This window comes from Psammomys obesus, unplaced genomic scaffold, assembly GCF_907164565.1.
Source record: "Psammomys obesus unplaced genomic scaffold, mPsaObe1.curated_primary_1811, whole genome shotgun sequence".
NCBI lineage: Eukaryota > Metazoa > Chordata > Mammalia > Rodentia > Muridae > Psammomys > Psammomys obesus.
The window spans coordinates 13,924,017-13,945,040 of NW_026596134.1; positions in this window are offsets into that span (position 1 = coordinate 13,924,017).

Here is a 21,024-nt window from a genome sequence, read left to right on the forward strand (position 1 = left end):
TTGGAAAGGGGCAGGGAGGAGACCAGGGAGGGAGTGTGGGGTTGGGGAGGGAATGAGGGAGCGGGATACAGCTGGGACACAGAGTTAACAAAATGTAACTAAAAAGAAAAATAAAAAAGAATTGATTTGTGATTTAAAAAAAAAAAAAAAAGCCAGTCTGGTCTACAATGCAATATCTGGCCAGCCAGAGGAACATAATTAGAAACTGTCTAAAATAAATAAATGCAAAAAGTTAAAGCAAAAATAATTTACAGTCAATCTAAATGATGTAGGAAAAGGAAAAAAAATTTTGTTACCACCTGTTCTGAAAATGTGGCTTCCAAACATAGTCATTAGCCACTTGGGAACTTCCAAACTCCATCTCTACCCCTATGCTCTGTGTATGACTGTAAAAAAAAATCTCTATTTTAACAAGTCCTGTTTTTATTTGAGAGTTGTTCTTTTATGGTCAGGATATATAAGAGACTGGCTAAGAAGGAAAATTAATAATGAATGTTACTGACACTTGGGTCTTTAGACAGGTAAACAATAAGTGAGGATCTTCGTGGGCTTGGGCTTGAAAGTACTCTGGTCTCTAGGTCACTTGAGCACTCTCTTAGCTCTTTCTCCCTTCATGCATCAGCCTTACTTCCTCTGTGGTCATTCTGCTCTCTACCATTGAGTAAATTTATATCTGTTTCTACTTATGTAGTGTCAACTTATTGTTTTAAAATTTCCTTAAAAATATTGAAAAGTCTACTTTTCCCTAAGAACAGTTTTTTTGTTTGTTTGTTTTTTCCCCAACAATCTCTTCATTACTTTTTTCAATTTTCAAGCTTGTGTCACCATGCCTGAATTTTTTTTAACATTAAAATTACCTGAAAGAAGCACACATACACACAATGTTGCTGAATTAAGTAGAGTAAAGCAGGGCTGAGGTACAGGGCACAGTAGTGGAATACTTGCCTAGCATGATAAGGCAGTGAATCTTATCCCCAGAAATGTCAAAAATAAAATATACTGACTGACAATATACAAAAAAAAAATATGTTAAGACATAATACAACCTGTTCTCTATGTATAATGCTACCTGCATGCACATATTTTCAGGGCTATCCTTTTGGTATTGAATAAATGATTTTGCCTGGAGAAGACTTTTTCTCCTGCTCTCAACATTCCTTAGTTGCCTGTAGTTCTTTGTCTAGGGCTGAGGTCTCATTAACATTTCCCTTTCTTATTAGCATGTCTCCTGGTATCATTTTGTGTGGTTCATGTTAGGCAGCCATGTTGGTGAGACTTCCTTTATAAAAATTTTTTAATTTTTATTTTTTTAAATTTTTATTTTTCTTTTTAGTTACAATTTGTTAACTCTGTGTCTCAGCTGTATCCCGCTCCCTCATTCCCCCCCCCCTCCCCAACTCCCTCCCTGGTCTCCTCCCTGCTCCTTTCCAAGTCCAATGATAGGGGAGGACCTCCTCCCCATTCATTTGACCCTGTTTTATAAGGTATCTTCAAGGCTGGCTGCAAAGTCCTCCTCTGTGGCCTAACAGGACTGCTCCTACCCTGGGGGGAGGGGAGGTCAAAGAGCCTGCCTTTGAGATCCTGTTAAAAATAGTCCTTGTTCCTCTTACATTGGAAAACTACTTGGTTACTGAGCTACCACAGGCCATATCCAAGCAGAAGTTCTATGTTATATCCATAGATGGTCCTTGGTTTAGTGTCAGTCTCAGAAAAGACCCTGTGCCCAGATATATTTGGTACTTGTAGAGCTCCTATCCTTTCCATATCATACTAACTCCCCTTCTTTCATATGATTCCCTGCACTCTGCTAAGGTTTGGTTATGAGTCTTAGTGTCTGCTTTGAAACACTGCTAGGTAGAGTCTTTCAGATGCCTTTTGCGGTAGACTCCTGTCATACATTGAATGCACATCCCAATTGTCTTTCTAAATGAAGATTGATCATCTTCGCCCATGTCCACTTTCTTGATTATCTTCTTTTGGTGTGTAGATTTCATTATGTTTATCATATCTTGTAGGTCTATATAAGCGAGTATATACCAAGTTTGTCTTTCTCCTTCTGGGATACTTCACTCAGAATGATCTTTTCTAGATCCCACCACTTGCCTGCAAATTTCATGATTTCCTCCCTTTTGATTGCTGAGTAGTATTCCATTGTGTAAAAATACCACAATTTCTGTATCCATTCCTCTGTTGATGGACATCTGGGTTGTTTCCAAGTTCTGGCTATTACAAATAAAGCTGCTACAAACATGGTTGAACAAATGTCCTTGTTGTGTATTTGAGCAAATTTTGGGTATATACATAGGAGTGGTATAGCTGGGTCTTGAGGTAGCACTACTCCTATTTGTCTGAGAAAGCACCAGATTGACTTCCAAAGTGGTTGTACCAGTTTACATTCCCACCAGCAATGGAGGAGGGTTCCCCTTTCACAACAACCTCTCCAGCATGTGTTGTCACTTGAGTTTTTCATCTTGGCCATTCTGATGGGTGTAAGGTGAAATCTCAGGATTGTTTTGATTTGCATTTCCCTAATGGCTAATGAGGTTGAGCATTTCTTTAAGTGTTTCTCTGCCATTCGATGTTCCTCTTTCGAGAATTCTCTGTTTAGCTCCGTTCCCCATTTTTTAATGGGATTACTTGGTTTGTTGTTTTCTGCTTCTTTAGTTCTTTATATATACTGGATATTAGCCCTCTGTCAGATAAAGGGTTGGTGAAGATTCTTTCCCAATCTGGAGGCTGTCGTTTTGTTTTGATGACTGTGTCTTTTGCTTTACAGAAGTTTTTCAGTTTCATGAGGTCCCATTTATTGATTGTTGCTCTTAGAGCCTGTGCTGTTGGTGTTCTGTTCAGGAAGTTGTCTCCTGTGCCAATGAGTTCTAGGCTGTTCCCCACTGTTTTTCCAACTGATTTAGAGTATCTGGTTTTATGTTGAGGACCTTGATCCACTTTGACTTTAGTTTTGTGCAGGGTGATAAATATGGATCTATTTTCATTTTTCTGCATGTAGACATGCAGTTGGACCAGCACCATTTGTTGAATATACTGTCTTTTTTCCATTGAATGGATTTGGCTTCTTTGTCAAAAATCGAGTTTTCATAGGTATGTGGGTTTATTTCTGGGTCTTCTATGCGGTTCCAATGAACTTCCTTTCTGTTTCTATGAAATACCATGCAGTTTTTATTACTGTTGCCCTGTAGTACAGCTTGAGATCGGAGATGGAGATACCTCCAGATGATCTGTTATTGTATAGGATCGTTTTGGAGATTCTGGGTTTTTTGTTTCTCCATATGAAGCTGAGAATCTTTTTTTCAATGTCTGTAAAGAATTGAGTTGGTATTTTGATGGGGATTGCATTGAATCTGTAGATTGCTTTTGGCAGGATGGCCATTTTCACAATGTTAATCCTACCAATCCATGAGCATGGGAGATCTTTCCATCTTCTGAGATCTTCTTCAATTTCTTTCTTCAGAGACTTGAAGTTTTTCTCAAACAGGTCTTTCACTTGCTTGGTTAGTGTCACTCCAAGGTACTTTATGTTATTAGTGGCTATTGTGAAGGGTGTTGTTTCCCTAATTTCTTTCTCAGCCATTTTGTCTTTGGTATACAGGAGGGCTTCTGATTTTTTTGAGTTGATTTTGTATCCTGCCACTTTGCTGAAGGTGTTTATCAACTGGAGGAGTTCTCTGGTTGAATTCTTGGGGTTGCTCATATATACTATCATATCATCTGCGAATAGTGACACTTTGACCTCTTCCTTTCTGATTTGTATCCCCTTGATCTCCTTTAGTTGTCTTATTGCTCTGGCTAGGACTTCAAGTACTATGTTGAAGAGATATGGAGAGAGTGGGCAGCCTTGTCTTGTCCCTGATTTCAGTGGGATTGATTTAAGTTTCTCTCCATTGAGTTTGATGTTGGGTATGGTCTTGCTGTATATTGTCTTTACTATGTTTAGATATGTGCCTTGTATCCCTGACCTCTCCAAGACTTTAAACATGAATGGGTGTTGGACTTTGTCAAATGCTTTTTCAGCATCTAAGGAGATGATCATGTGGTTTTTCTCCTTCAGTTTGTTTATGTGGTGGATTACATTGATGGATTTTCGTATGTTGAACAACCCTTGCATGCCTGGGATGAAGCCTACTTGGTCATGGAGGATGATATCTTTGATGTGTTCTTGGATTCGGTTTGCAAGTATTTTATTGAATATTTTTGCATCAATGTTCATAAGAGAGATAGGTCTGAAGTTCTCTTTTTTTGTTGGATCTTTGTGTGGTTTAGGTATCAAGGTGACTGTGGCTTCATAGAATGAGTTTGGTAGTGTTCCTTCTGTTTCTATTTTGTGGAATAGTTTGAGGAGAATTGGTGTTAGCACTTCTTTGAAGGTCTTGTAGAATTCTGCGCTGAAGCCATCTTGTCCAGGGCTTTTTTTGGAGGGGAGACTGTTAATGACTGCTTCAATTTCCTTGGGAGATATAGGGCTAGTCAGTCTTTTTACCTGATCTTGACTTAATTTTGGTAGATGAAATCTGTGAAGAAAATTATCCATTTCATTTAGATTTTCAAATTTTGTGCCATATAGGTTTTTATAGTATGACCCAATAATTGTTTGTATTTCCACAATATCTGTAGTTATATCCCCATTTTCATTTCTGATTTTGCTGATTTGGATAGTTTCTCTCTGCTTTTTAATTAGTTTGGCTAAGGGTTTGTCTATTTTGTTGATTTTCTCAAAGAACCAGCTTTTTGTTTCATTGATTCTGTGGATAGTTTTATTTGTTTCTAATTGATTGATTTCAGCCCAGAGTTTGATTATTTCCAGCTGTCTGCTCCTCTTGGGTGTATCTGCTTCTTTTTTTTTCTAGGGTTTTCAGTTGGGCCATTAAGTTGTTTGTATGTGATGTTTCGAATTTCTTCTTGCAGGCACTTAGTGCTAAAAATTTTCCTCTGAGCACTGCTTTCAATGTGTCCCATAAATTTGGCTATGTTGTGCCTTCATTTTCATTGAATTCTAGGAAGTCTTTAATTTCTTTCTTTATTTCTTCCTTGACCCAGCTGTCATTGAGTAGTAAGTTGTTCAGTTTCCATGTGCATGTCAGCTTTTTGTTGTTTCTGTTGTTGTTGATGTCCAGCTTTAGTCCATGGTGGTCAGATAGTATACAAGGGATTATTTCAATCCTTTTGTATCTGTTGAGGCTTGCTTTGTGACCCACTATATGGTGTATTTTGAAGAAGGTTTCATGCAGTGCGGAAAAGAAGGCATACTCGTTTGAGTTTGGGTGAAAAGATCTGTAGACGTCTATTAGGTCCATTTGATTTAGGGATTCTGTGAGTGCTTTTATTTCCCTATTCGGTGTCTGTCTAGTTGATCTGTCCCTTGATGAGAGTGGGGTGTTAAAGTCTCCCACTATTAAGGTATTAGGATCAATGTATGATTTAAGCTTTAATAATGTTTCATTTATGAATGTAGGTGCTCTTGTATTTGGGGCATAGATATTCAAGATTGTGATGTCCTCTTGGTGGATTTTTCCTTTGATGAGAATATAGTGGCCCTCTTTATCTTTTTTGATTAACTTTGGATGAAAGTCTATTTTATTAGATATTAGGATGGCTACTCCAGCTTTTTTTCTGGAACCATTTGCTTGAAAAACTTTTTTTTCAGCCCTTTACTCTGAGGTGGTGTTTATCTTTGTTGCATAGGTGTGCTTCTTGGATACAACAGAATGTTGGATCCTGTTTCCACAACCATTCTGTTAGCCTGTGTCTTTTTATTGGTGAGTTGAGTCCATTGATATTGATAGATAATATTGACCAATGCATGTTAGTTCCTTTTGTAATGGAGTCAGTGATCTTACCCTGTTTCATTGCTTTTTTTCCTTTCATTTTTGTTGGGATATTATCTGTATGCCCTGTTTTCTTGGGTGAAGTTGTTTTCGTTGGATTGGAGTTTTCCTTCTAGTATCTTCTGTAGGGTTGGTTTGCTGTGTAGATATTGCGTAAATTTAGTTTTGTCATGGAATATTTTGTTTTCTCCATCTATGTTGATTCAAAGCTTTGCAGGGTATAGTAGTCTGGGTTGACATTTGTGCTCTCTTAAAGTCTCCATGATACTTGCCCAGGCCCTTCTGGCTTTCATAGTTTCTGCTGAGAAGTCCAGTGTGATTCTGATAGGTCTACCTTCATATGTTACTTGGCCTTTTTCCCTGGCTGCTTTTAATATCTTTTCTTTGTTCTGTAGATTTAGTGTTTTGATTATGATGTGAAGTGATGTGTTTCTTTTCTGGTCTAGTCTATTTGGAGTTCTGTAGGCCTCTTGTATGTTTATGGACATCTCTTTCTTTAAGTTGGGGAAATTTTCTTCTATGATTTTCTTGAACCTTGGAGCCTGGAGTCTTCTTTTTCATCAATTCCTATTATTCTTAGATTTTGTCTTTTCATAGCATCCTTGATTTCTTGGATATTTTGTGATTGGAACTTTTTTGATTTTACTTTTTCTTTGAGAGATGTATCAATTTCTGCAAGTGTGTCTTCAGTTCTAGAGATTCTCTCTTCCATCTCTTGTATTCTGTTGGTGATGCTTAGTTTTGTGGTTCCTGATCTTTTCTCCAAGTTCTCCAGCTCCAAGGTTTTCTCATTTTGTGTTTTCTTTATTGATTCTAATTCTGTTTTCATGCCTTGCACCATTTCTTTCATCTGTTTGAATTTGGATTCCTGTCTCTCTACGATGGTCTCTATTTCCTTGTTCATTTCCTTTTTATATGCCACTAATTTTATCTCTACTTGTGCCTCTATTTGTTTGGCTATGTTTGCCTGTGTTTCTTTAAGGCTTTTGTTTATTTCTTCTTTCTTTACCTCCAATTGACTGGCCAACTCTTTGAAAGATTTGTTCATTTCCTCCTTATGAGCCTCAAATAATTGGGTAAGCATGGCTTTAAGGTCATTTTCCTGTGCTTCTGATGAATTGGAGTAGCCATCAATTTTGGGGTTTCCTGGTGAAGTCATGATGTCCTGATTCATGTTGAAAGTGTTCTTTCGCCTACCCCTGGCCATTGGCTTATCTGAACCCTTCCCTGTTTGTTTTTGGATTCTGCAGATCAGACTGGTACTGTCTCTCTCTGGCGTCTGTAGAGTTCTTCAGCAAGCTGAGAGAGGTCCGTGTCCTTAGCGTGTGCTGAGGACTAGCTGTACAGGCAGGTCACTTGGCAAAGATCAGGGTATCCGGGCTCTCTGCTCTCTGGTTTGGCCCTGCTTCTTTGATGTGCTTCGCCAGCTCCGTGCTGCTGTCACTGCCAGGTTATGAGGTCTTGCTCCAGCTGGAGATTTCAAGGTGGTCATGTCAGTAGGGATTGTAGTAACCAGGCTTTCTGTTCTCTGGTTTGGCCCTGGTTAGTCTTAAACTGGAGGGCTAATGTGTCCTGCCAGCTCAGTGCTGCTCTGCTGCCAGGTTAGAAAGTCCTGCTGTAACTGGAGACTGGATTGTTTGTCCAGATGCTTTCTGGAAAGTCCTGGGGTCTCTTCACTGTGCTCTCCCAGCACCTGGTGTGTCTAGCTAGTGTGGCGTTTCTGCCTGGTTTTGGTGAGTATATAGCGTATTCTCTGTCACTGTGGGATTGGGCGGGCCGTACTGTCAGTGATCGTGAATCTATGGAGCTAGTATGGTGTCTAGCAGACTTGGGTCCTGGGAGAATGGTTCAGCCGCTGCGCGGATCTGGGACTCCGAGACGGGTACTTCTGGCACTTGCCACTAAAGGGCTTGGAGCTCCACCTCAGCCACTGCAGACCCCAGGCAGTTACATCTTCCCCAAACAAGTCTCCGGGTGACCCGAGACCAAAGTTTTCGCCTCCTGCGATGTTCCCTGTTGTTTAGGAAGCCTCACCGTTGTTTTCCTGGGTTAGAGGTCCTTCCACGCACCAACTCAGATGGTTAGCACTTCCACAGCTCAGAAACTGTGTGTGCTAGTCGCCATCTTGGCTCCGAGCAAAATTTTTTATTTTTAATTAACTACAGTTTATTCACTTTGTATCCCAAAAAAATCCCCCTCTCCCATCTCTCCCAATCCTGTCCCTTTCCTCCCTCCCTCATTTCCTCCCATGCCCCTTCCCCAAGTCCACTGATAAGGGAGGTCCTCTTCCCCTTCCCTCTGACCCTAACCTATTAGGTTTCATCAGAACTGGCTGTATTGTCTTCCTCTGTGGCCTGGTAAGGCTGCTCCCCCATTAGGAGGAGGTGAGCAAAGAGACAGCCACTGAGATCATGTCAGAGACAGTCCCTGTTCCCATTACTCCCTAGTAATTCTAGATTATCTCCATGCATGGTCCTTGGTTGCAGTATCAGTTTCAGAAAAGACCCCTGTGCCCAGAATTTTTGGTTCTGTTGCTCTCCTTTTGGAGCTCCTGTTCCCTCCAGGTCTTTCTATCTTCCCCTTCTTTCCTAAGATTCCTTGCACTCTGCTCAAAGTTTGGCTATGAGTCTCAGCATCTGCTTTGATACCCTGTTGGGTAGAGTTCTTAAGGGGTACATTTTTACATTTCTAGAAGACACAATCTCACAGCAAACATCCTATTCCTCTGGCTTTTTCAATTTTTCTACCTCCTCATATACAACCATCCCTGAGTGTTAGGTACAGGAAGTGTGTGGTAGATGTGAAAGTTGGGACTGACCTTCACAACTCTCCCTTTTGATTGATTGTAGTTTTCTGTGAAGGCCTCTGTCTATTGCAGAGGAACTTCCTTGATGGGGATGAGGACTCTACTTTAATTTCATCACTTAAGAAAAGAGACCATGGCTCTGCTGGTCTTCTTGTAAGGCTTCTGTGGCCTCAGGGTCCTTCTGCTCTTTCTTCCACTCTTCCACAAGGCTCCCTGTGCTCCACCCAGTGATTGGTTGAGTTTCTGCATCTGTTTCTATCAGCTGCTGGGTGGAGCAATTCAGAGGACAGCTATGTTAGGCTCTTGTCTGTAGGCATAGCAGAGTATCACTAATTGTGTCAGGGGTTTGTTGTCTTCCATAGGGTGAGTCTCAGGTTGGGCCCATTATTGGTTTCTGTGGAGACTGAAGCACCAACCAAGGACTATGCATGACCTTGAGCTAGGACCCCTACATAGATATAGCTAATGGACTGTTCTCTCCACATATGGGTCTCCTGGTAATGGAACTCGGGGCAGACTCCGACATAGATTCTGTTGCCTGCTTTTTGATCACTTTTTCCTGGCAGGACTACGTCACCAGGCCATAGGGGAAGAGTCCTGATGTAACTCAATGAGCTGGGGTGGGTGAGTGGATGGGGAGCTCCCTTCTCTGAGGAGTACAGGAGGAGGATGAGGGGAAACAGGGAGGAGATGTTGGGACTGGGAGAAGAGGAGGGAGGGGGCTATGACTGGGATGTAAAATGAATAATAAAAATTAAAATAAAAAAGAGGCCATGAATTTGAAGAGAACAAGGGGGCACATGAGTGTTAATGGGGAAGAGAAGGAAGGTGTATGATGTGATTATATTATAATCTCAAACAATTAGAAAACTTGCTTTAAAAATCTGCTTGCAATGGTTAGATTAGTTCAAAATAATCAATGTGACATTCTCTCTCTCTTTTTAACTTCTGTATTGTCCCTATGTTGATTAATGCGTGGTTTTATGTGTAGGCTGCATCATATATCAAATTGATTGCATGCTATAGAACACATTAATTAAAATATAAACTAGAAAACAGGCATAATATCAAATTAGCCATTATCCTCATATATGTGTGCTTCTTATCCTATATTTGATTCTCAGAGAGTCACTGTACTCATCAGCTGCAAATTCACATGAAGGAAGATTTAAAATAAAGTCGACTCTAATTTTGGTTGCATCTTCTCTTAGACAAATAGCCAAATGCTCCCTCGGTGAGAAAAACAAGCTGCTGTAGCCATCACAGAATTTGAAGATAACGTCTATCAAAACACCTGCAAGAGAGTCCAAGGCTTAAACCATTCCTGGAGCGTGCCCTTGGGAATGAACTCAGCCATTTCGCCAACTATCTTGCAGGCAGGGCATCTGTGTAGTGCACATTCACAACGCTGAGAAAGCAGAGGTTTAGAAAGAAATGTCAGGGTCAGGCCAGGGAATTCACTTGTTGGCACAGCTTTGTTGCACTGCCCCAGGGAGAACAAGATAAAACTATATATGGCTCTGAAGTCCCATGCACAGCGTATCAGAGAACACAAAAATGTCTTGCTTGCTCAGTTTTCACACACTCTGAGTCATACAAAAATGAAGAAAATGGTATGTATTCCTGGAGTATTGCTACTTTCTTTGGATAGTTTTTGCTAATGAGATATATTAAGGGCTGGACAAAGAGGTAAGTGTATCAATAAAGCACTATAGGAAGAGAGGGGCGGAAGGATGGGAGGGAAGGAGGGAGAGAGGCAGAGAGAGAGAGAGAGAGAGAAAGAGAGATTTACAAGTAAGAAAATTGGACAATGTTAAGCAGTGAGCAGATAATAAAAGCAGCAGAGACACTAATGATAAAAACATCTCCCCATGGAAAACCCATTTGCAAGAGCTTTCCAGGCCTAGGAAAGCATCACAAGGCCATAAAGTAGGAATGAATGAGTTTAGCAATCCCAGGGAAAGACTGTGAGGTCTGAGAGAAAGCGAGGCCTGTGAGGATCCATGAAAAGCCAAGCAATGAGTGTAAGCATCTTTTAAGAAGGACATTTTCTTAAACACCTAGGAAGCCATTAAGGTTTTTTTATATGGGGGGGGGTATGGGGGGTTTGATTGAGGTGGTAGGCTTAACACGTTTTACAAAGATTGCTCTGGATTATGATGACATGCTTTTGAACATTTCCCATTTATAGTCTTGCTTTGAACATCCAGGCCGTAGTCCAAGCCAGCAGACACAAAACGGTGAAAAAATGAGGAAAAGGCTGCCTTTATAATACCCGTTCTGGGCCCATCTATAGCTTTTATGTGCACATTATCATTGCCCCAGCCATAATGGGCACAGAATTGGAAGCAGCCTTCCACCTGCCCCGTCATCCAACCCACTTTATGGAGCCATCATCAGTAGCTGTCCCAAGAGGCTCACAAGGTTTGACTTTTCTCAGCCACAAAGAACATCAAACTCATAGATGTGGATATTCATATTAAAAACCATCTTGAATAATTCTCTTTTTATAAACAATCACTCAAAAAAAATCCCTTTGTCCTTTAAACCCAACAAATTGAAAAGCAATACTCTTAGTCCTACAGCTTCTTGGACACCCCCTCCCCTTTTCTCTTTAATTGTGTCATAATTAACCCTTCTATGGCTTGTCAAAAGGTAAATATCACTATTTTTTTCCAGACTGTTGTTATTTCAAGCAAAGCAAATGAAGGACCGAGAAGGTGAAAATAAATCTCAGAAGAATTTCAGGGTGTGATTTTTAAAACTAAGCCACCACAATATCAAATCTAATTCATGTAAAAACATTCTCAGCTCTCCTCCTCTCAGGTTCGTAGTTAGAGAATTTTCCTTTTTCTTAAGTTTCCACAAAATTAAGGATGACCTTATATTTGCCAGAGAAGTTTTTGTACTTTTTTTTTTTTATTTTTTAGCCAAGTGTCAATGCTGTTTAATGAGGGAATAGTAATGTTTTTAACAGATGAAACTAGAAAAACTGGATATCCACATGCAGAAGAATGAGGTTAGATCCCCATGTCACATAATATGTAAAAGTTAATTCAAAATGGCTTGAAAGCTGAGGAGATCATTCAATTATAGATCACTTGTTGGAGCATAATAGACAAAGGCCTAGATGCAATAACATGATTCCTTGGATGTCCTTCATCTCCTCTGGCTGTTACATTATTTTTGCCTCCTGTCTGTAAAGTTTCCTGAGCCCTTGGTGGGAGAGATTTGATGGAGGCATCCCATTTAGGGATGAGTGTTCTGGGGTCTTTCAAAGTTTGCATATTTGGCTGTGAGTCTATATTTGTTTCCATCTACTGCAGGTGGAAGCTTCCCTAATGATGGAGTCAAGGCACAGATCTAGAGTATAGCAGATTAAGAGCCTCTTTTTTTTTCTTTATTCCTTTAACAAAACAGTAGTTTGGTTTTCCCCTAGGATCCTAGCCTGTCCAGTCTCAGGTTCTTGGTAATCTAAGCAGCCCTGGGCTTGGCTTCCATCTTGTGGAGTAGGCCTTAACTCAAATCAGTTATTGGTTGGTTGCTTCCACACGCTTTGTGTCACTATTGTTCCCTATTGTTCCAGAGTATCTTGTTGATAGTTCACCATTGTAGACTGAAGGGTTTATGCCTAGGTTGGTGTTTACCTTTCTCTTCAGTGGTGTGCATTACATCTTCTAGTATAATGAACACTGGTTTGTAGCACAAAGCCTCTGGGTAGGCATCAGCTTGAGTTTTCAGTGTTCAATGAGTTATATATGTATGTACTGTATGTTTGTGGGCCACCGTGTGGCTGGCCACCATGAGCCTGGGTTGTTTGACAGTTCCCGTGACACCATTTTGGCAAGAACTTGATTAAATGTAACCCATCCTTTGTACTGGAAGCTTTAGTTGATGACAAAGGATGTGCAGTTAGGGCTCAGTCTTCGCCCATCATACAGATTATGGCTTACTTATCAACCACTTAACAACTAACATCCACATTTAAGTGAATGCATACCTTATTTGACTTTCTGGGTCTGAGTTGCCTCATTCAGGATGATTATTTTTCTAGTTCATTTATCTGTGAATTTCATGATTTCATTTTTAATATCTAAGTAATGTGATATTGTGTAAATGGAATTTATACAGGTCTGTATTTACACAATTCTGTATTCTGTATTTTTTTCCATTCATCTATTTAGCTATTTCTTTACCCATCCATCAGTTGACAGACATCTAAGTTATTTCCGAGTTCTGGATATCATGAATAGAGCAGCAGAAAGCATGGTTGAGAAAGTGTTTCTGTGGTAATCTGAAGCATCCTTTGGGTTTATGCCCAAGAGTAGGGTGGCTGGATTTGGGAGTATATTGATTCCCATCTTCCTGACTTCCACAGGACTGCACAAATTTGCACACTACCAACAATGTATGAGTGCTCCTTTTCGTCCACATCCTCACCAGCATGAGCTGTCATTTCTTTGACTGATGAAATCTCAAAGTAGTTTGGATTTGCATTTTCTTGATAACTAAATATATTGAACATTTGAAGGGTTTCTTGGCCATTTGTATTCTCTGTTTGAGAACTCTCTCTTTAGATCTGTACCACATTTTTTAATTGAGATATTTGTTTGTTGATGCCCAGTTATTTTTTGTTTATTTCTTATATGGTTTGGATATTAACCCTCCAGTGGAAATGTAGTTGGTAAAATAAGTTTTTTTTAAGTTATGTAGCCTGCTGCTTTGTCTGAATAATAGTGTCTTCTGCTGTACAGAAGCTTTTCAGTTTCATGAGTTCTAATCTGTTCAATTGTTAACTTTAGTTCCTGTTTTACTGGTGTTCAATTCAGAAAGCCTTTTCTTGTGCCTTTTCAAGGCTATTCCTCTACTTTTTCTACTCTGAGAATCCACGTACGTGGCCTTATGTTGAGGTTTTTAATTCATTTGGATTTGAGTTTGTGTGGGTGATAGTGATCTATTTGTATTTTTCTATACGTAACCATCTAGTTTGAAAAGCTCCATTTGTTCAAGATGCTGTCTATTGTTCAGCATTTGATTTTGACTTTTTTATTTTTTAAAAAGGTGTCTATAGGTGTGTAGGTTTATTTCTGGGTTTTCTACACAAATTCTGATAACTGTCCTTTTACACCTTTAGAAATAAGGAAGGTAAGAGCAAGCAAATAAAGTGAACATAAAGGAGGCAGTCGTTGATAGCACATTAAGCTCTTTTGTTTCTTCCCCTCCCCTTCCCAGTGTTCAGCTTAAGCTGTGCTCAACGTCATTACTCTCCTCTCTTAGCATTCCAGGTGCTTGGTTTCCAAGCATGTGTTTCACTTTAAGAGTATCTTTTACTGCACAATTATTGCTCCTTGCCTAAAACCTGGGAATTCTTTTCTTTTGTAATGATACTGAAACATTCTCTACTTGAGTGTGGGAACAATACACATCACATGAGCAATTGTGAAGAAGAAATGTTAAGTTTCCTCCACCCGGTTACCAAGCCCCACAATCTCCCTTTCCCGATTTTACTATGGTCTTATGTTGATCATATGGAATTATTCTCTCTTCCTTAATACATACATTTCTATTTTCTGAAACCAGAGATATTTTTCTCTTCTTTTCTCATTAACTTACTGAGCCGGTATTTTGCTCAGGTCATATGTCGATTGTTCTAGGTGCAGCACAGCGAACAGATTCTGCCAATATTGAAAACTGCTTCAGAAAGTATAGGAAAATAATTCTACTTACACGATAGCTTCCAGGCAATATTCATAAGCTCATCTCTGTGGGGATTTTCCTAATATTTCTGCTGTTGTATCACACATTGAGGCAAACTCAGAGCATAACCTAATCAAACAAAAAACATGCAATGTCGCATCCCTCTACCCACCTCAGGTGGGAATCTTAGTGGTTGGAAATCGGCATCCAGTTCCACACAAAGAGGGTTCTGCCCTCTATCTAGTGACTAGCTGCCACTAGAAAACTTAAAATATTACCCCCCAAAGGCAAAGATGAAACAGCCCGTCTTGAGGTTTTTGAATTGCAGGGAATCTATACGGCAGTTGCACACGTATATGTGGACACACACAAGCATCGAGGCAATCTCCCATCTTACTTATGCTACTCCTTCAAAGCTAGAAGGATTGAAGACTGAGACTGCTCTGCTACAGCTAATAATGAAGACAGAAGACAGATGTTATCCAACCAACTACTGTTACAATCATGCAACAAAGTTTCGAATGGCTAAGAAACCTTGGCTAGGTCTAGTTAGGTTGCATACTGTTGTCATTTCAGGGACCAAGAGGTAGAGGGTGAAGGATTGTGAATTGAGGCCAGACTGGGATGTGCAGTACATCCTAGAACAGCTTGGAATATACAATGAGAATCTGTGGTAAATATGCAGTTCATTATATAATGAATCAAAAGCCAAAACCAACCAATCCTACTACCAATCCTGGTAGACTGACCAGGGTGAAAGGCTGGTCTCCCAGCTTGGAGTGATAATGGCCAAGGGTTGGTTGTCTTCAAGTGTTCATCTGTTTTTTTAGTGTTCGTAGAAACGAAACCCACTCATGTGCCAAATGAAATTCTAAATCAGTTTTTCAGTTTGCTGCTAAAGTGTAATGTAGTCAAAACACTATTTGATTAAGCACTTAATTTTGTGAAGCAGAATTCTTGAAGAAAAGGAATGCAATTATATCAGAACCACAATACCAAACAATGATTTTAATTCAGTCTACTAACAAAAAAATAGCAGAATCTATTCAAGAGTAAGCATGAGTAAAAAAAAATAAAATAAAAATAAAAGTAAAAGAATTTCTACAAAGCATAGGAAACATATTCTAAGTCACATCTTAGGTCAAGAACAATATTTATACTTTTGATTTTAATAGAGGTCAAAAGAATGAGAAGGACTCAAAAGGTACCAATCACATGGATAATGGTGTGTTCATTTCCTTGGCTCTCATTCCATTAGAATGCATGAATAATTCTAATGTTTAAAAGTAAGTACCAGCTAACTGTTCTGAAAGCTGGGGATTCCAGTAAAAGGTTATCTTTAATTATATTTTATTTTTATGTGCCAATTGAAAGAGATGAAATAAGGAGGATGGTGTTGGAAAGACTCCCCAGCAGTAATACTACCTGCTGTGCAATCATGATAACTGAATTTTTATACCCCAGCGCCCAGGTAACAAGTGGGACAAACACTCAGAACGTCAACTCTGACACAACAAAAACACTTTTCTGGCTTCTGTTAACATACAGACTTATGTTCTTGTACACACACACACACACACACACACACCTTCTCACAGATGCGTAAGCACATAAATATCTTGAAAATATTATAAGACCTTTCCTATTCAGTTTAAACAGAGATGAAATCAAACCGTTGATAATTAGTTGGCAAGGAAAAATGGCGTTTACTTGCCTGTTATTTATAAATTATAATAGATGATGATATTGCTATCAACATATGCTATTTATGTGCATAGCAACATATATCATGGAATGATTCAGAATAATTTCTGAAACTTTTAGAGGTAGACTTGTGATATGGTTTTTACAACAATTTCATTTGATAAATGGGGTTATCATATCCTCATATATTAATTTTAAAAACACATGAAAACTTTTTTATTTGTATAAGCCATAAGAGGGGAAAATAAAGAATGATTGTATAAAAAGAGATGGACAGACGGAAAGTATTTAACAAATTCCTCTAAAGGGATTAGTACTAAATCATGCTTATAAACGTAGCTTATTTTAAACTTTATCTTATGTCTGAAGAGAGTCTGGCCAGCTTGAAAGAAACAGAGGCAGCAGCTGAGAAAGGGTTTCATGTAGAGACGTCGACAGAGCTGCTATGTGCGCATGTGCTCAGAAGGTTGAGAGAACGAGAAGGTGGCCAGTGCAGTGGACCTGAGGGCACTTCGGCCAGCTTGAGCTTGGTGAGCTTGGCTCTGGCAAGCCTTACCTTTCTCTTCCGTTTCCTCTGCCTTGCTAAAAAAAATGTTAGATTTCCTCTCTTTTGCTTAGTTTGTTCAATCCCCATCCTGAAAGGCAAAGAGGATGGACATCAGAAGAAAAAGAAAATAGGAAACAACCTCGGAACCCGCTACAGAGGGCCTCTGAAAGCCAGAAGAAAACAGGAAACAACCTTGGAACCTGCCACAGAGGGCCTCTGAAAGCCTCTGCAGTATAGACTGTCAAAGCAGATGCTGAGCCTGATGGCCAACTGATGGGCAGAGTGAATGGAATTCTATGTAAGAAGTGGGAAATAGTAAGAGCTGGAGGGGACGGGAACTCCACAAGGAGAGCAACAGAACAAGATAATTTGAACACAGGGAACTTCCCAGAGACTCATACTCCAACCAAGGACTATTAGTGGAGATGACCTGGAACCCCTGCACAGGTGTAGCCCATGGCAGTTCAGTGTCCAAGTGGGTTACATAGTAATGGGAAGAGGGACTGCCTCTGACAAAATCTGATTGGCCTGCTCTTTGATCACCTCCCCCTGAGGGGGGAGCAGCCTTACCAGGCCACAGTAGAGGACAATGCAGCCACTTTTGATGAGAACTGATAGTCTAAGATCAGAAAGAAGAGGAGAACCTCCCCTATCAGTGGACTTGGGGAGGGGCATGCGTGCAGAAAGGGGAGGGAGGGTGGGGGGATCGGGAGGGGAGGAGGGAGGGGCATTTGGGGGGATACAAAATGAATAAAGTGTAATTAATAAAAAATTTAAAAAAATGATATGAAAAAAAATGTTAGATTTCATTGCTAAAGCTAGTCCCCAAGTTCTGTTCCCTATTTTGGCCACTTCCTTTTTCTAAGGCTGACTACCAAGGTCCAGATAGCAAAGTATTGCAGTCCAGCAATCAAAAGCCCACCCTTACCCCCACCCCCAATCATTGGCAATATTTTGCTTCCTGTCTTATTCCCTGTGCTCTGTCCCTCTGAGGCACACAGATCTCCTTTTGTGCTGAGGACTTGGTCTTGGCGGTCATGAGCTGATACTTTTCCTGTTAGTGTTTAGAAACACATTAATTGATGTCAACTATTAAGATTTAAGTAACCAAAGCACAACCGATGTAGAAAAGTATTACTGTGAAATTTGAGTATGTATAGTTTAATAAGGACAAATTCTGTTTTGAAAATGTGTCCAGAAAGGCCATTAACATGACAAACTTTCCTAAGAGTGCCTGTGCAAGGACAACTTAAGGAGTTAGACTTTGGAAAAGTACAAATCTTAACATGAAAGCCTGACATAGTTATGAAGAAAAGAAAGCTAGTAAAAGCAAGCCTTTTAGCACCTGCCCACATCGTCACCCAACACACCCCGGGGAACATTCAAATTTAGGAATCTCCCTGTTTCTACAGATCCCTTTCCTACTGGGTGGGGATAGCTGTGACCTTGTGGGGATCAGGAACGGAGGGAAAGAGGAGGTGAGTGGTGACTGAGCCCACACAGAATCTGGGAATCAGATTCTGGAGACCAGACTCAAAGGTGCGGATCTAACTTTACTATCCAGGATAACAGCCTTTAAATGACTGAAAGACCAGTCAGACCATCCCATGCTAGCCTCAAGCACCAGTCACAATCAATCAGGTTGGTGCTGACTGTAAGGGAATGTAGGAGACGTCGGGGAGCAAGGTCACCTCAGAAGACTTCAGTAAAGAAGGGGAAAGCAGTCACTGTCCTAGCTTCTGATCCATTTTGAAACTCCACTAGTGCACTAGGAGTCCCTAGTGGATCAACGCTGTGTGCAGTGGATCAATGATCTTTCAAGGAGTCATAGGAGAGGCTGATGATTCACTCGCCATTCGCTGTGGTCCTCCAAAAGACTTACCCTGACATACCCCACATGTCACTACTTATAATGAGTAGAATCGCCAAGTGCGGATGGAGTCGGCAAGCAAGGATGGAAGTTCCCTAGCTCAGGTTGAATTCCGTCAAAGGCGGGACAGCTTCCCATTATCACTTATAAATATGTCACTGAAAATTTCCCCAGGGGTATGATTCAAATTTGACAATGCTACTCTCAAATAACATTCATTTAAAATGAAGCTATGATTGCACTCCTTAATTCTGAGGTCCATGAAACTTTCCTAGATACAATTCAGATACAGCTTTCTGGAAAGGAGCAGAAATCGTCTAGGAAAATGAAGACCAGATATCTATCCTTCTCCCCACTCTACCCCCAGTGCTGCTTCTTCTCCTCTCGGGATCTTACCAAAGATGTTCTACCGATAAATTTTATGTTTACTGCTGTTGCAAATGCAGACACAGTCAGTCACCACAACCACCTTAGTTTTATAGAAAATACAGTAACACAAGAATACAGCAATCAATATAATTAACACAATTACAATTTTGAGATCAATAAGAAGTTCAGAATATGATGTCCATTAAAGATGTTATTTCACGTGATTATCTTGCTTTGAAAAGTTTCATATAAGCTGCTCAGCTTAAATTTTTTTACAAGCTTCTATAAGCATTCTACATGAAGACATTTCTTATGTGAGATAGCCTAGTGATTTAGAATATGAAGTTAACTACGTTGTGATGTAGTTTACTCAAGGCTTATGAAGACACTCATTTGCTTTTCTATAATGTAGACATTTAAATTAGTTTATTAAAGCAACACACCCCTAGAAAGTCCAAATAAAAGAGGTGGTTGAATAATTATCTGGCAGGTTCACTATTCATTGATCATCACTGAGATAATTCACCTCGTTTGCCTGAATTTTTTTTTCTCCTGGATTTCTGAGGGGTTGGGAATGGGGATATCAGATGTGGCATTTGAAAGCTGCCCATTTATTTGGTCACAAAAGCACCACATTTAGAACAAGCATTCTTTGTTGAAGCCTCTGGAATTCCTCACGCTGGGCTTGCACACATGCCTGTTTGTACTAGCCAAATTTGCATGTCAAATGGTCAGTATGGAGTTACTGTCCACGTTGCAGCCCCAGCTTGAATGGAGGCAGTGTAACCTTTCGGTCACTCCCTTTCCTTCCAAGGATAGTACTTGTCTTGCCTCAAAAACAGTTATTCATTGCTCTTTCTCTTCCCCCTGCCTGTTCTACAAAAGTGTGTGTGTATTCCTTTAACTTCATACGATGCCCTATGAAGCTCTTGAGCAATTCCCATTTCCAGAAACAGCAAGGTATCCTTCTGGGCTGTGGATAAAGCCCATTTTAATATAGCATGGGTTTATTTAAACTCACTGCCAAATAGCTCCTTGGTGGTAGTTTCTGCTTAGGGTCAAAGGTTGAATCTGCCCAGGGAGAATAATTCTAAGCGTGAAGGAAGCTGTCCTGTGCCAAGTCTAAAGGCCTCTCGGGAAGGAAGTTCTAGAAAATATATCCTTCACCTTTCACGAATAAGGATCCTGTCATCATTTCTCATCATCAGGCCATTCGACTTGTCAAATTCTAATACATCCTTAGGGTTGTAGAGAAAACCCAGTGTTAATGTCTCATTTCTCCTTGCTGGAATGGAAAGAATGCACTTTGTCACATCTCTTACTACTTGAGATGACAGATGACCTCATTCGAAACACAGAACATGAAAGCAAAAAACTTTTTTTTTTTTCTAGCAATGTACCCTGTGCGAATAATTCACTATGGGTCTTCGAGGGATGGAGAAAACAAATCCGTAACATTGCCAAAGGAGGAGAAACACGATCCACGGTATACGTTCTATTTGTGAGTGCACAGCATTTTGGAAAACTTGGAAGAAAATAAATGTTAAACCCACTAGCATTTGAAGGCCTGAATATATTCTAACCTACAAATTAAAAGATTGCTTCTTGGTGAAATGGATGAAGCTACATTATTTTCCTTCTTTTTCTTTTTCTTTTTTTTAATGCTCTGTAACACATATACAAGGTAGCTAGTGTGTGTTTATGTAAGCGTCTTCTCTGAGCTCAGGCCTCCTGACAGTTGTCTTGGAGAAGCCACCTGCCTTCAGCAGCAGCTAGCGCTCCGCTCCACTTTGCTGTCCCTGACTGATTTGCATGCTCTCTCTGGTGTCCCCAGCAACAGGTGTCTCATTAGCACCTAGGCAGTGCCAGCTTCTCAGGAAGGCTGTGAACTGATTAAACACATGCTCCATTTTTATCTCTTTATGACTCATTACTTAAAGGTTTTATCACCAGATTGCCACACTTAATTACGTGGAGCCATAATTAAATATGAGCATTCTTAGGCCGGCTTTTAACTTAACCGGTAGTTTTAACTTCGGTGACATGTTTTGCTGTTTGCTAATTTAAAGATATCTTTAGAGGATGGCTTTAGCGAGGGAGCAGAGTGGCAGAGAGTATGTCTTCTTTCGTACGCTAATATTTTTAATCCAGAGAGGTGGAAAAAAAAAGTTCTATACTGCAGTTAAAGGCT